At 53.3% G+C, this 14,395-nt stretch overlaps 1 protein-coding gene across 1 annotated transcript in view; it reads left to right on the plus strand.

Moving 5' to 3' along the window:
* The first annotated feature begins 477 nt into the window (after positions 1-477).
* NTN1 (netrin 1) overlaps positions 478-14,395 on the plus strand; it is a 196,451-nt gene continuing 182,533 nt past the window's right edge. The window contains exon 1 of the mRNA XM_084863941.1: positions 478-557. The gene's annotated coding sequence lies outside the window, so the exon portion shown is untranslated. The remainder of the gene's footprint in view (positions 558-14,395) is intronic.

Consider the following 14,395-nt stretch of genomic DNA (forward strand, 5'->3'; position numbering starts at 1 on the left):
TTTCGGTGACAATAGTTCTCTACAGCTCAGTCATTTCAGTGGTGAGGGGAGGAGGCCTGCACTCGCCATTTTAGATCAAAGGGTGAGAGCACCAGTTTGACACGGACCTGAGCGCCTTCTGAAATGATGACAGTGGGCACATCACCGCAGGTCCTTGTGCAAGACTCCTCAGTCTCCTCCTGCCCCTTCCCTCACTGCCCCAGCACGACCCCCCGCGCCCCAATACAGTCCTCCCTCCCCAGGCCCACCAGGATGGCGGGCTTGCTCGTGGGTATCCGTGTCCCGAAGGTGCCCACGCCGTCCTCCTGGGCTCCAGGCTCAGCTCCGCGGGCGCGGGCGCGGGCGCGGCGGGGCGCGGAGTGGACGCGCGGGGCCGGGATCCCGGGAAGCCGGGTGGCCGCGGGGCGAGGAGCCGCCCCCGCCCGGCCCCGGGCCGGCCTGACACCACCTGGCGGAGCCTCGGGGAAGAGGCTTAAAGCGCGCGCTCCCCGGCGCCCCGAGCACTCCAGCGGAGCCGCCTCGCTCGCAGCCCTCTCCGTCCCCCAGCGCCTCCGGAGGTAAGTGCGGATCGGGGGTCCGAGCGCCTGCCGCGGGCGGGGTCCGGCGGGGGCGGCCCGGGGCGGCCCCGCGCTCGCACAGCCCCGGCCCGGCTGCTGCTGGAGGGCGGCGCCCAAGTTTGTCCAAGGCCTCGGAGGGCAAGCCGGAGAGAGCGGCGCGGATGGCGCGGGGGGCCGAGCGCTGGGCCCTCAGGGGCGATCTTCTCGGCGGGGATCCGGGGGAACCCCCGCGCGCGGCGCACTTGGCGCGCCCTGGCCGCGGTCCCGGCGAGCCCCAGCCTGCCGCCGCCGCCACCGGCTCCGCGCCCTCCGCCCGCCGGGTCCCCCTGCAGCCCCCTCGCCCCGCGGTCGCGCCCGGTCACCCGGCGGATCGTGCTCGGCGGCCCCGCCGCGCCCGCGCCCCGCGCCCCGCGCCCCGCGCTCCGGGCCACCCCGCCCGGCCTCCGCGCTGCGCCCCTCGCCTCCCCGTCCCCAGCCGCTCGCTCTTTTCACACCTCCCGGCGCCCCGGCCCCGGCGCCCGATTCAGCGCTCGGTAATTAATTTGGCGTTTCAGAATGGTCACCGGGCTGGATAATGGGCGCATTCATCCCCGGGGCTAATCCGAGCAGAGGTGGGGGGAAAGCCTTTCACAGGCACAGAATGCTGTTCGCCCGGCGCTCAAAGGGGCTGTCACTCCCGGGATCCATCGCCGCCGCGCCCGCCGGCTCCGCGGGCCGTTTCCCTGCAGCGCGGGCCGCACCGCGCACCCGCCGCCCGGGAACCGGCCGCCCGCGCCTCCGACGGGAGGAAAGCCGGCGAGAGCGCGACCCGGGCCGGGGCCGAGGGGAAGCGGGAAAGGAGGGACTCGGCGGAGGCCGCGGGGGACAAAGAGCTTGATTAGAAAATCAGATGCCAGGCTGGGAGGAGGCGATGCTGATCCGAGGCGCGCACGGTCGGAGCTGGGGTTTTGGGGGAGCCCTCGTCTCAAACCCTATACGGTTCGCCGAGGAGAAGGACCCGCGTGGTCCAGGGCGGTCCGGGGGGTGCCCGAGGCCGCACGCAAGTTTCGGGGTCCCCCAAAGTATAACCGGGGCCCCATGCACCGGCACAGGGCGCAGGAGCGGGGCCCGCGGTGCAGCCGCGACCCTGGCCGGCGGTTTCCAGCCGGGCTCCCTGCGGCATCGGCCCTCCGGCCGGCGGGGCTGGGGAGGGGGCGCCGTGCCATCCGCGGCCTCCTGCCGGGACCCCAGGTGTGCCCCAAGGCATCAGCTTAGGAGGGGGGGCGGCAGCTTTATCCTCTGACCTCTTCTTGACCCCGGGGTCGCCCCAAGAGTGCCAGGCATACCCGGTCTGCGGCTCTGAAAGCCGGGGCCCTTTCCCGGCGGCGCCCCGCCCTTTAGCGGAGCTGGATGGAGAGCCCGGGCTGCAGCCCTGAGCCTGGGGGAGTATCCCGGGTGGCGCTCCAGCCACTCAGTCTTCTGTCCTCGGGGCCCAGCGGGACCCCATGGGGGAAGAGAAGGAGCTGTGTGCCTCTGAGTCCGAAGCTCAGCTTGGCGGAGAGGCTGGAATGACAGGGGAAGCAGCTGGTCAGAAGGGACCTTCCTGGCATGGCCAGATGGGTGACCCTGCGGCAGGCACAGGGGGTGGAACCCTATGGCACTTGCCAGCTTCTGAGTGGAAGTCACACCTCCCTCGAGCCTCACTCTCCTTGTCTGGGAAGCAGGAATGAAATGGGATCACATTGGGCTCCAAGTGCAGGGCCCTCAGGAGAAGGATCCCGCACCCCCACACACACCCCACACACACCCCCAACCAGCGGTCCAGCCAGCGCGCCCTGGCATCCCTCCAAGTCTCCACCCACACCTCTCCTCGGAGCTCCAGGGACTCCCCGTCTTTCTCTGGCTGCTTTCACCCATCCTTCCGGCTCCTGGGTGTGGTGTCCGGCTCTCCTTGGAAGGAAACGTGCGAAGAGCCTTTCAGAGTTTCTAGGGGCCATTGCACAGACGGTGACCCTGAGGCCACAAATGGCTGCCAGTGTGACCCAGCTCGCCAGAGAACTTGAAGGAGCAAGGGTTTCACCGCAGAGTGGATCCCAGGCCCTGGCCCCGCCCCCAGAGAGCGCTCCCCTGGGCCTGGGGAGGAGCTCGGAAATCTGCATTTTAAGCACGCTTCCTACAGCACTTAGATGTCCGCGCCCTAGGGACTGTATTTAGGGAGATGCAGCCCCAACTGGGCTTTCCCCAGCAGCCCCTTTCCCCAGGGACCACAGGCCCAGCTTTCCTCCCGAGCTCCCAGCCCATCAGCAGCTCAGGCCGGACTGTCTCTGGCCCCATTGGAGGCCGCGGTGGGCGGAGTCTCCCAGGAGACACCTCTGGAGGCCTGAATGCGCTGCCTCGGAGGGAGCCTCTGCTGGTGAGCTGAGCACGCGCCAAGCGAGGCACAGGCTGAGTGGGCCGCACCCTCCCTGGACACGGAGCCCCAAACCTGGGGGCCTTCTCTTACCATCACACGTTGACAGCTGGACCCAACACCGTGCACCACAGGCCCCCCACAGACCGTACAAATATGCCTGGGGGGCCCTTCGCAAGGCAAACCCTGCCCACACCAGGGACAGAGCCGCCCGCCATAGGGGATCCGTGCCAGGAATAACCCAGGTGCACGCTGTGGCCCAGAATACCAGACACCTGCCCCTCCACCATGCTGGGGCTCAGAGGAGAGAAGGTGGGGGGCAGGGGAAGGTCTGGAAGAGTGTGTGTGTGGGGGGGGGGGGGGAGGAGAAGCTGTAAAAACAGAGAGGGGGCAGGGAAGGGGACGAGTCCCTATTTATGTAAGCCGTTTGTAGCTGTGCATTGTAAAACGAGGCAGGATTCTCTGGAGTAATTCATAGTGTTTGGACAAGACAAACATTGTTCTGCTTTAAACAAACCTCCAGAAAGGTCAGCCCGGTTCATCCTTTTGCTGCAAGTTGCTGAGACTATCCAGATGATGAGAAAATCAGATCTGAGCTGAGGGGCCCCGGGCAGGAGGCAGTTGTCTCTTGAGCCCTTTGGATCCAGGGTGTGAGGGCACTCAGACCAGGAGGGTCCTCAGCTCCAGGAGAAAGGCTGGCTCCCACTCCGGAGCGAGGAGACATGGGTGTGTGTGTGTGTGTGTGTGTGTGTGTGTGCACGTGTGTGTGTGAGACAGATGATGAGATCTTGATGATACCAAGGAACGTCCAAGTTCTGGAGAAGGCCAGCATGTCCTGCGTTGTGAGTCTTCTTTGTGGGGGTGAAGAATTGATGGGAAGCCAAAGTTTGTGGATACAGAACCAAATTGGACCCACTAAACCCAAGCCAGACATACTCCCAGGTACCAAGAAATCGCTATTCCTTACACATGGATGCCTTGGCTGGCCTTCTCTGTGTTCATTTAGCAAACATTTTAAAAAATATATTTTATTGATTTTTCACAGAGAGGAAGGGAGAGGGATAGAGAGCTAGAAATATCGACGAGAGAGAATCATCGACCAGCTGCCTCCTGCACACCCCCTACCGGGGATGTGCCCACAACCAATGAACATGCCCTTGACTGGAATCGAACCTGGGACCTTTCAGTCCGCAGACTGAGGCTCTATCCACTAAGCCAAACCAGTTTCAGCTAGCACACATTTTTTGAGTGCCTACTATTGTCTGGGTGTTGAGTGTATAGTATTGAGCAATAGAGATGTGTGCCCAGTCATTGGGCCTATATTCTGGCTTCCCAACCCCAGCTCTGTGGTCCCTAAGCAGATAAACTCACAATTTCACCTCTAGCACCTCTGCTACCACGGCTGCCTCTATAAGCTGAGACAACATGTCTGTTCCCAGACTCAGCCTGGCAGCCATACAGTGTGTCCTGTACGTGTGAGCTGTCATTGTGACTGTGATCATAGACACCACTCTTGAGGGATCTACCTGAGCCCAAGCTGAAATGAATACAATTTGGTAGTTATTATGTATGATTACTGTGCATTAGTAGTTAGTCACGTGCTATTAACACCAAGCCCAGCCTTCCTGTAGTGCTAGTTGTCACTGTCCTGCACATGATCTTCAGTTGCCCAGGGCAGCTTGTCATCCCCTCAAGAGAGTGGTGTCCCTGTGGTAACCATGGTGATGGTAGTGGCACTGGGTTATCTGGTTCCACACAAATTTATAAAGATTAGTTTTGTTTAGGGCTTTGGACACTTCAGGGTCTTTTGAATATACTTTTTTACTCTGTACTCCTGATATCCATGGGAGACTTGGATGGATGAAAAGAAGGAAGGAGGAAGGAAGGAAGGAAGCAAAGAAGGAAACAGAATACCATAGACTGCTGGGTGGCTTGAGCAGCAAACATTTATTTCTCATTGTTCTGGAGGCTGGGAAGGCCAAGGCCAAGGTGCTGGCCAATTTGGTTCCTGGTGAAGGCTCTCTGCCTGGTTTTCAGACAGCTCGCTGCCTTCCTGCTGTGCTCTCACATGGAGGAAAGAGGGCTTATGTCTCTCCCGTCTCTTCTTAAAAGGGCACTAATCCCACCACTGGGGGTTAGGGCTTTAATAGACGCAGTCCTTTAGTCCATAGTACCCACTGTCTCAGACGTGTGAAGGTCAGGGGGTGTACATGACTGTGTACATGACTGGAGTAGAACCCAAGAAGTCTTCTTGGCCCTGCACCATCCTGTCGACCACCTGAGGGGCTCTCTGCAAACAGCGCTAGGAACCTGGGCTCCCTGGGAGACCCCATGGCCAGGTGCCCAGCGGGGGCTAGGAAGTAGCTTCTAGGCTAGGTCATGTCTAGCCAGCTTCTGTCTAATTTCCAGCATCCATCTTGGGGCTAGAATGTAGCACTCTACCTGATGTTACCATCGGTGAGAGGTCCCCTCCTTCCCCCCAAATCCAGCTTTCCTTTTATACCTTGTTATAATTCCTGTACTTGCCCAATCAGTTTGGAATCAATGGTCCGTGTCTGTTTCATCCTGTATCACTTCTTAAACTGAAGCCTAATTTTTCTCCCTGTGTGCCACGAAGACCAGTTATACCTCAGTTTACTATTTGGGATAAATAGCTGTTTTACATAGCTGAGTTTTTGCAGGTAACAGAAGATTACTCCTTGAAGCATAAGAGCTTTTTTTATGTAATAATATTTCATGAAAAACATTTTCCCATCAAAATCATGATCTTTTTTCCACCGAGGCCAGCAGGATTGAATGTATAGCAGGTGTCCCCCAGGTGTGGTTAAATGGGCGACCCACGACCTGTTCTGATGACTCACAGCCATCTTTAGGAACATCAGCTCCTCGGCAATTCGTTCAGCTCCCTTGCCTCAGTTTCCTCACTTGTAGACTGGGGAGCACTGGATGGGTGCTCTCTAGGGGCTCCTTCTATTCTTCTCTGTCTCCACTGGGCTCCAATACAGCAATGAATCTGGATGGGACCTGTCTTGAGTCCCTGGGTAGTGGCTGGGGTAGGTTCTACTGTCAGCTCTCACTTCTCAGTGTAACAATGTTCAGCAGTCACCCATCCCTCCAAGGACCCTAATCTGTGGTTCTCTGTGACACTGGGACAACAGAAGATGCCTTACAGACACTTCTAAGGGAGTTCTGGACTAAACTCCCCGATGCTGTGACTCCTCTTTTCTCAAATGCTCAGGGGGCTACTGATTTGGTTTTGGAATATGTTCAAAATCATAAACAGTGCAGCAACCCTGACCTCCAGAAAAGGGGGTTTATAATACCTTAATATTAAGAGCAGGCACTTGGCAAGCTTATGTTGAAGGGCTGAACACAGCACTGTGGGAGGTAAAGGACAGTGAGGCATGGCCACAGCACATGAGAGGACCCAAAGGAAGACTTCACAAGCATTTCAAAACCAGAGTGCTAGCAATCCCTCTTTTTGTTCCTTTCTTTTACCCCAAGCTCCCCTTTGAATATTTGTAAAGGACCCTTTTTAAAAATACTCTTATATATATTTCTTCCCCTGATTTCAGAGAGGAAAGCAGAGGGAGAGAGAGACAGAAACATCAATGATGAGAGAGAATCATCGATCTCTCCTGCATGCCCCAACTGGGAATCAAACTGTGACCTCCAGGTTTATAGGTCGATGCTCAACCACTGAACCACACCAGCTGGGCTGCAAGGAACCCTCTTAATTCTAGCATTACTGGGTTATTGGGTTATTTGTGTATTAGCTTCCTGTGGCCACAAATTCCTACAAATTGGGTGGCTTAAAACAACAGGAATTTATTATTTCACAGATCTGGAGGCCAGAAGTTTGAAATCACTGTCACTGGATTGAAGTCAAGGGAGGGCTCCCTCCACAGGTTCTGGAGAATGAGTTTGTCTCTTTCAGCTTCCTGTGGCTGCCAATATTCCTTGGCTTGTGGCCACACCACCCTATGACTCTGTCTTCACATGGCCTTCTCCTCTCCTATCTTGTCAGATCTCCCTCTGGTACTCTCTTGTAAAGACACTTGTGATGGCATTTAGGGCCTACCCAGATAATCCAGGATATTCCCATCTCAAGATTCTTAATCTGTAAAGACTTTTTTTTTTTTTTTTTTTTTCATATAAGGTAATGTTCACTGTGGGCAGGGGTCAGGAATGCCCAGTGTCCTGTAATGGACAGGGCTGTTCTGTCCAGTGAAGAATTTTCTGACCCAGAATGCCTCTGTGGAGAAACAATCTTAAAGAAATAGTTTGAGAACATTATAAACTGATGAACCAAAAGATAGATATAGAGACAGTAAAGCAACAAGCAGACTGTCAAATTACAGCGGGGAGGGGAAGGAGATTTGGGGGAGATAATAGATCAACCGAAGGACTTGTATACATGCATATAAGTACAACCAATGGACATAAAACTCTGGGAAGGGAGGGTATATATGGGAGGGATGGGGGCAAAAAAAATCAATAAAATATATTTAAAAAATAAAATAAAATAATAAAATAAAATAAAATAAAAAATTCACCTTAAAGAGAAACACTATAAAAAAATAGTTTGTATTCCATTCCTAAAATAGTGTTTTTCAACCTTAATTGATAACCTTTTATCCCATAAGAGGATTTCAAATTATTTCTCCCTGATCACATCACCTTCTGCTGAACCTGTGTTCCACGGCCCGTTCACACAACCTCTTGAGATGCCCCAGTTCACCTCTTTCCTCTTGGCGTCACTCCAGTGTCATCTCTAAATTTTGAGGTTTCACCGAGAAGACTCCTGCCCCTTCCAATTTTGTCTAAATACTCAATGAGTTGAGCCCCAATTTGGGGCTCCGCCGCTCCCCCCCCCCCCTCCACACACACACTATTTTCTCAACCTAGAGAACATCCTTTTATTGGCATCCTTTGTTTCCTGCCTCCAAGGCCAGCTTCCATCCATGACAAAGCTCCCCCCATGGTGTTCCATCTTCTTTATTTGAACAGTGTTCAGGGTGGGACCTTGTCAAACCCTTTTTACAAATGAAAATAAATTACATCTGCTGGTTCCCCTTATCCCCAGGCATTTCACCCCTTCAAAGAGCTCTGGTAGATTAAAGGATTTGTCGGATTTGGGGTTTGTACGGTTTCTAGGCCCATCTCCCCAGCCCTCAGCCAAGTAGCCTGCAGCAGGGGAGGCCTGAGCTGAAGATGCAGATAAACAACGCAGAGGAAGCGGACGAGTCTCCAGGAATCCTCTGCACGCTCCAGGCCTGTGCTCCAGGCTCCCAAACCTTTCCCGGAACGGCCAGATCTGAAATCCTGCCGGGGACCTGGGCGGGGGCCCTGGAGCAACCTCCCTGAGGCTGATCGGTGAGCTGATCGCTAGAAGCCTTGAAATGAGAGGATGCCCCCAATTCTTCCAGGGTGAGGGGTTTGGGAGCCTGACCTGAGAATTATGAGTGTCAAAAAGAAACAAACAGAAAGCCCCTCTAACCTAGCACCTATGGAGCCTCTGCTCTGCTCCAGCTTCTTTTTTCCAGATCTGTCTTTGTAGCCGCCCTGACAACCCTATCAGGTGAGAGCAATGCCTCCCATGTCACTGTGAGAAAACTGGTGCTCAGATGGGTCGGGCAGCTTGCTCCAGGTCATGCCATCCGTTACGGCGAATTGGAATCAAGCTCTGTCTGAGTCAAATTCTTTCCATTTCCCAAAGAAACACAATCAATCCAAGCCACTCTGACCCTTCTGGAGGGGCCACATCCTGGGGCCACCACTGCAGCTACAATTTCCAGCCTATGCTGGGAGTCCTGGAAATCAAATCATTCAATGTCTGTCCTCTTAACTGGACTGGACAGCCGAGCCAGGTCACAGCTCATGTTTCTGGTAGACCTGACTTTCCTCCCCCATCTCAAAACCGTGGAGACCCACGTTTGTTGGAAAGCTTATGGCAACCAGCCCATCCTGCCTATAGGTGCTAAGAGCTCCAGACACTGGCACCAGACCACGTTAGGTCAAACCTCCGCTCCTCTGCTTACCAGCGATGGCATCTTCAGCAGATTCCTTCTCTGTGTCTCAGTTTCCTCCTCTGTAAAGTGGAGATAACAGGACTTGCCTCCTAAGGTTGTGATGAGTATTATGAGTTAACGATGGATAAAGTTCTAAAAGAGTGCTTGGCACAGAGTACTCATTCTATAAATGCTCTATGTAGAAAGTAAAACCCTCCATCAGGCTCGACAGGAAGGCCCCTCGGGTCATCTCGTTTCTCCATTAGCCGGTGCCACCTGGTGCCCCCCATCCCTGGGCATGCTCTCCCCTGCCTCCTCCCCCTGCTCACGGATTTTCCCACAGCCTTGCCCCATGCACAGGGCAGCCCCCTTCAGCGGGGCTCTTCTCCCACATCACACACACACCCGATGCCCTGGAGGGGGAGCTGTTGTCATCCTCAGGCCCCAGTGTTCCTTCCATCTTCACGAAAAACCCCAGCAACACTCCGTCCCTTTAAGGCCAGAACCACTCAGTCCACCTTCCACATGGCATCCTCGGAATCTCCTCTCCATCCAGGCCAGCGATTCTCAACCTTTTTCATCTCACGGCACACACAAACTAATTCCTGAAATTCTGTGGCACACCCAAATATCTATTCTTTTACCAATCTGACAAAAAAAAATAAAATAAAATAAAATAAATAGGTGTAATTCTTACTCATTCAACACCAGATGGCTATGGTCGTGTTGGCTGTTGTCATTTTTGGGAATTTGACAATCTAAGGGGAAAAACATCAGTGCCCCTGGCCAAACGGTCAGGTCTTGCACAATTTTAAAATTCTTGCAGCACACCGGTTGATAATCGAAGATCTAGGTCACTTCCCTTTCTTTGAAGATACTGGCTCCTGACTTGGTTTTCCTCTCTGTCCCAAGCCCTGGTCTTTAATATCCAGGGTATCTTGGCCACCTTATCTCCTGTCATTTTCACCTCTCCTTCCGGGCAGTACCAATCCCCGACGTTACCCTCCGTGGGCCTTGTCACCACCCAGACTTGTTCCACATCTGGGATCCTCAATTCAGACATCTGGTTTGGGCCACAATCTCTCAAGTTATTCCCCATGACATTTCTTCATCTTTTTTCCTGAATCCTCTAGGCCAGTTCTGTCCAATATAAGTCTCTGTGATGGTAGAAATGTTCTTTATCGGCACTATCCAAATCAGGGGTAATTGAGGAATGAGCTTTACATTTTATTTAAGTTTATTTCTTTTTTTTAAAAAAAAAATATATATATATTTTGATTGCTTTCAGAGAGGAAGGGAGAGGGTGAGAGAAAATCATCCATTGGCTACCTCCTACGTGCCCCCCACTGGGGATCGAGCCCTGACCTGAGCAGGGAATTGGGAATTGAATCTTGACTTGCAGGCCCAGGGGTCTATGCTCCATTGAGCTATGCCGGCCAGGCTTAACCTCAGTTCTTTCAAGCTGAAAGTGAACTACCCACACGTGCTTCCTGGCTATCGCATTCAACAGCACAGCGTTAGAGCCCGGGCTGGCATCTATCTCTCTCTCTTTCCTCTTCTACCCTCTCCTGTCCTCACTTCCTTCTCTCTTTGGCTTTGCCTCCTGGTCCATCCCATCAGCCACCCGCTTCCCTGTTGTCCCACCTCCTGGAACAAATCCTCAACTGGAGGTTAACTCAACTGCTCTGCTTTTCCTAAATCCACACAGAGGGCTGCTGAGCACTGCTGGGGGGAGGGGAGCCCGGCGACTTTGCTGGCTTGCATTCTTTCTCCTAGATAGTCACCCACTTCAATGGGACCTTTATCTGCCAGCACACATTATCCTCTTTTCTGTAATGACCCCCCCAGCCTTCTCCCCGATTCTGAAACCGCCCCTGCGCCCACCTGCTCCCTCACTCTCCGCAGGTGGTGCCACTTCCTATTCCACTGTAACAGGAGCAGCTTCCAGACCACCTGACCACACATTTTACAAGGCCGGTTTTATCTGTCTTCAACCTGTCTCCTGGGCCTCCTTCGGATCCACATCGAGGCCTGTTTAAGTAGCCTTATCTTATAAACAACAGTAAAAAATCCCGGTGTCCCCTCAATCCCCTATCTGCTTCCTGCTATCACCATCTCTCTTTCCTGCCACTTGTTTTCACACTTCTTGAGAGGTGTCTACACTCACTATCTTCCACTTTCTCACCTCCCATTCTCTCCGTGCCCCGAGGCAGTCTGGCTTCTGTCCTTACCACTCCTTGGGGCAGGCCGCTGCTGGTCAAGGTCACCAATGGGCTCCTTGTAGTTTAATCCAAAGGACTCCTTTCAGATCTTATCTCGACCTTGAAAGCATGTGATACCGCTTGCGGCCCCTGCTTCCCCGAACTTGCCTGCTGGTTTCTAGGACACCCGACTCTCCTGTTTTTCCTCCTTCTATGTTGGCTTCTTGTAAGTTTTCTCGAAACTGCCACATTCCCCTCTTCTGGGGGACCCCGGGCTTCAGGTGAGGCTGGGTTCCAAGAACAGGCGGCTCCTGCTCCAGACACATTCCTTGCAGAAACACCTGGGAATTTGCTTTCTCACCCAGCAGCCATTGTTGTGTTTTGAACTCCAGCCTGGACCAGGGATCCTGCTGCTTAGCGCCTGGCCTGACAGCCTTTCGGGCCGTGTATTTATAACCCCCACTTTGAGGAGCTCTCAGGACACTTGGACATCTGTTTTTTTCATTTGTCCCCTCAAAAGGTAGTATGCTTTCGGAACAGACATTGACAAATGAGAGGGCAATGGGCGAGTCTGCAGAGTAGTAGTCAGAAAACAATGTCCTGGCCGAAATCTTTGAAAGAACTGGGAAACATTTAGCCTAGAACCGTGGTCAGCAAACCGCGGCTCGCGAGCCACAGGCGGCTCTTTGGCCCCTGGAGTGTGGCTCTTCCACAAAATACCACGGCCTGGGCGAGTCTATTTTGAAGAGGTGGCATTAGAGGAAGTTTAAGTTTAAAAAATGTCAATCGTTGTACTGTTGACATTTGGCTCTGTTGACTAATGAGTTTGCCGACCACTGGCCTAGAAGACATCAAACTGAGAGATGATGGAGGGTTGATGTCAAACATTTGAAGAGGCAGAATGGTGGAGTTGGAATTGGACCAACTGAACAAGCTACAGGGAGGTAGGTGGGTTTGAATGTGGCGTAGACAGGCTCTGCTGTGTCCCAGAATGTTCCAGGCCTTCAAGGCACAAGGTGAGAGAGTCCGGCTCACCTGGAACCACTAAAGATAGGGTAGGCCTATGTGACCACCAGCAAAGTGGAAAGCTTCCCCCCAAGGCCCCCCAGAAGGCCGCTGCCTAGGCTCAGAGGCCCCCTGCAGCTGCAGTCCAGGAGTACGGGCTGACCCTGCTAAAGGGTTGCCCGCAGCTCTGCGGACAGAGAGAGCGGCGGAAGGAAGGCTGGGAGGGCCCTGAGTGAGCCAGTGGGCTGGGTGGGGAGTGGGGCCCTCTGATTTGCCCCTCTCAGTCCTTCCTTGTCAGGGTGTCTTTTCCTGTGTTTTGGAGCGCTGTCAACAGCTCACGTGGTGGGCCACCAACAAAAAACTGCCCCTCAGAGCTCACTGCTGTGACTGAGCAGGATGTTGATGAGGGTGTTTGCTGTCACCTCACACGGTGTTCTGTGTAGGGGCCCTCCTCCACGCCAGGATAAATTCCTGTCTGATTTTAGTACCAAGAATAGTTAGTTGTAGTTCTCGTGAGTAATAGGTCTGTTTTTATCCCTGGGACACGGGGAACTGTGTAACTGACATGGTCTCCTTTTCACTTTGGCTGTTTGGGGGTGGAGGGTGGGGTGTGGAGGTGAACAGGCATTCCAGGGTGCACTTTAGCTCTGTCCCCATCTCTACTTGGTCCTTCCTCTTGGCTTTTCTTTTTTTTTTCCTCTTAGCTTTCCCTCTTATTTTACTCCACAAAATCGAGAATATACAAGCAAGCGTAAATAAAAATCACCTCTAATCTCACTATCCAGTGGTAACCACAATTAACAATGCTGTCTTTGTATGCATATTAAAAACAAACAAACAACTGATAGTATACTGTGCAGCGTGCTTTGGGCTATAGTGTTTTGTAATTTGCTTTCCCCCCCCCCCCATTTTATAATTTTTAAATTAAATTTACTTATTAGCTTTAAGTTCCCATAAAGATTTAGCAATTTAATAGTAAGAACTAACATTTTACATCCACTTATTATGTGCCTGGTTTTACGTATATGTACATGTACCTATATGTGAGAGTCTATTCATATAGATTATATAAATACAGCATGTATACATTTTATAAGCTATAATATTCATGTTAACTCCTTTGATGCTCACAACTCTGTGAGGTAGACAATGTCGTACCCCCTTTTGAAAATGAGAAAAATAAGGCGCAGAAAGTTGCAAAACTTGCCAGCGGCACCCTCGCTCCTAACCGCTGTGCTGCCTAACGTGCCATTGGGATGTGTCAGTCCATGTGGTTAGACATCTCATTCTCCCATCCCTGTCTAATTGATGCTCTGTCTCCATGTTTAAGTTCCCCTGTAAGTCACCTGAAATCCTCTCAGCCATAGATCAGGCATAAGTAACCAGTGCCCAGTGGCAGTGGCACAAGAAGGCAAAGTTCATGGGTCACCCCAGAAAGAGGGTGGGCCCGGGCTGTCCTGCAAAGGACCTGATGTTGCTCTTTGGGCTGGGTGACATCCCAGCCCGGGAAGAGCTGGCTTGAGAGCTGTCTCTCGGGGAAAGCTGTTCTTCTGAGACCAAGCTGGGCCAGGCGAGCCGGAGGCCCCTTCTTAGAGTCTCGGAATTTAGGAAAAAGCCAATACGACAAAGTGAGGCACTTAATGGAGCTCCCACAGCAAGTCCGCTGCTGGGCCAGAAGCAGGACCCTGGGCTTTCCATCCAGTTCTGTTACTTGTGACATAAAAGCAACAGAAATGGAGTCCCAGTCTCCCAGCCCAGAGCATTCTGTCCCCAGAGCTCTTGGTGGCTGCTGCAAGGGTCAAAGGAGACTGTCAGATGCTGCCACTGTCCTCAGTCCTGTCATTAAGGTAGAGAATGAGGTAAGGAGAATGGACAGCCCTGAGAAGGCCCCATGGGCAGCCCCGAGAAGGCCCCATGAGACTACAACTGGGTGGGAATATCCACTTGACAAATGTGAGGAGAGGAAGGATTTGATGTTTACCAGTTGGGAGAGCTGGGCAAGTTTCCTCACCTCTGGAGACCTCAGTGTCTTAATTTGCAAAAAGGAATTCATGCCTGCTTTGCAAAGCTGCTGCGGGCTCCCATGAGCTGGTACAGGGGATGGCACCCTTCAGAACCCCCGCCAGGAAGAAGTCCTATAAGCCTGCCTCAGGGGACCTGGGCGGGCTGGGCTCCCCCCAGCCTGGGGCCCCGCAGACCCGGCTAGAGGGCCGCTGGCCAGTGCCCGGTGCT

This window comes from Pipistrellus hanaki (genome assembly GCF_964339955.1).
Source record: "Pipistrellus hanaki genome assembly, chromosome: 16".
In the NCBI taxonomy this organism is placed as follows: Eukaryota; Metazoa; Chordata; class Mammalia; order Chiroptera; family Vespertilionidae; genus Pipistrellus; species Pipistrellus hanaki.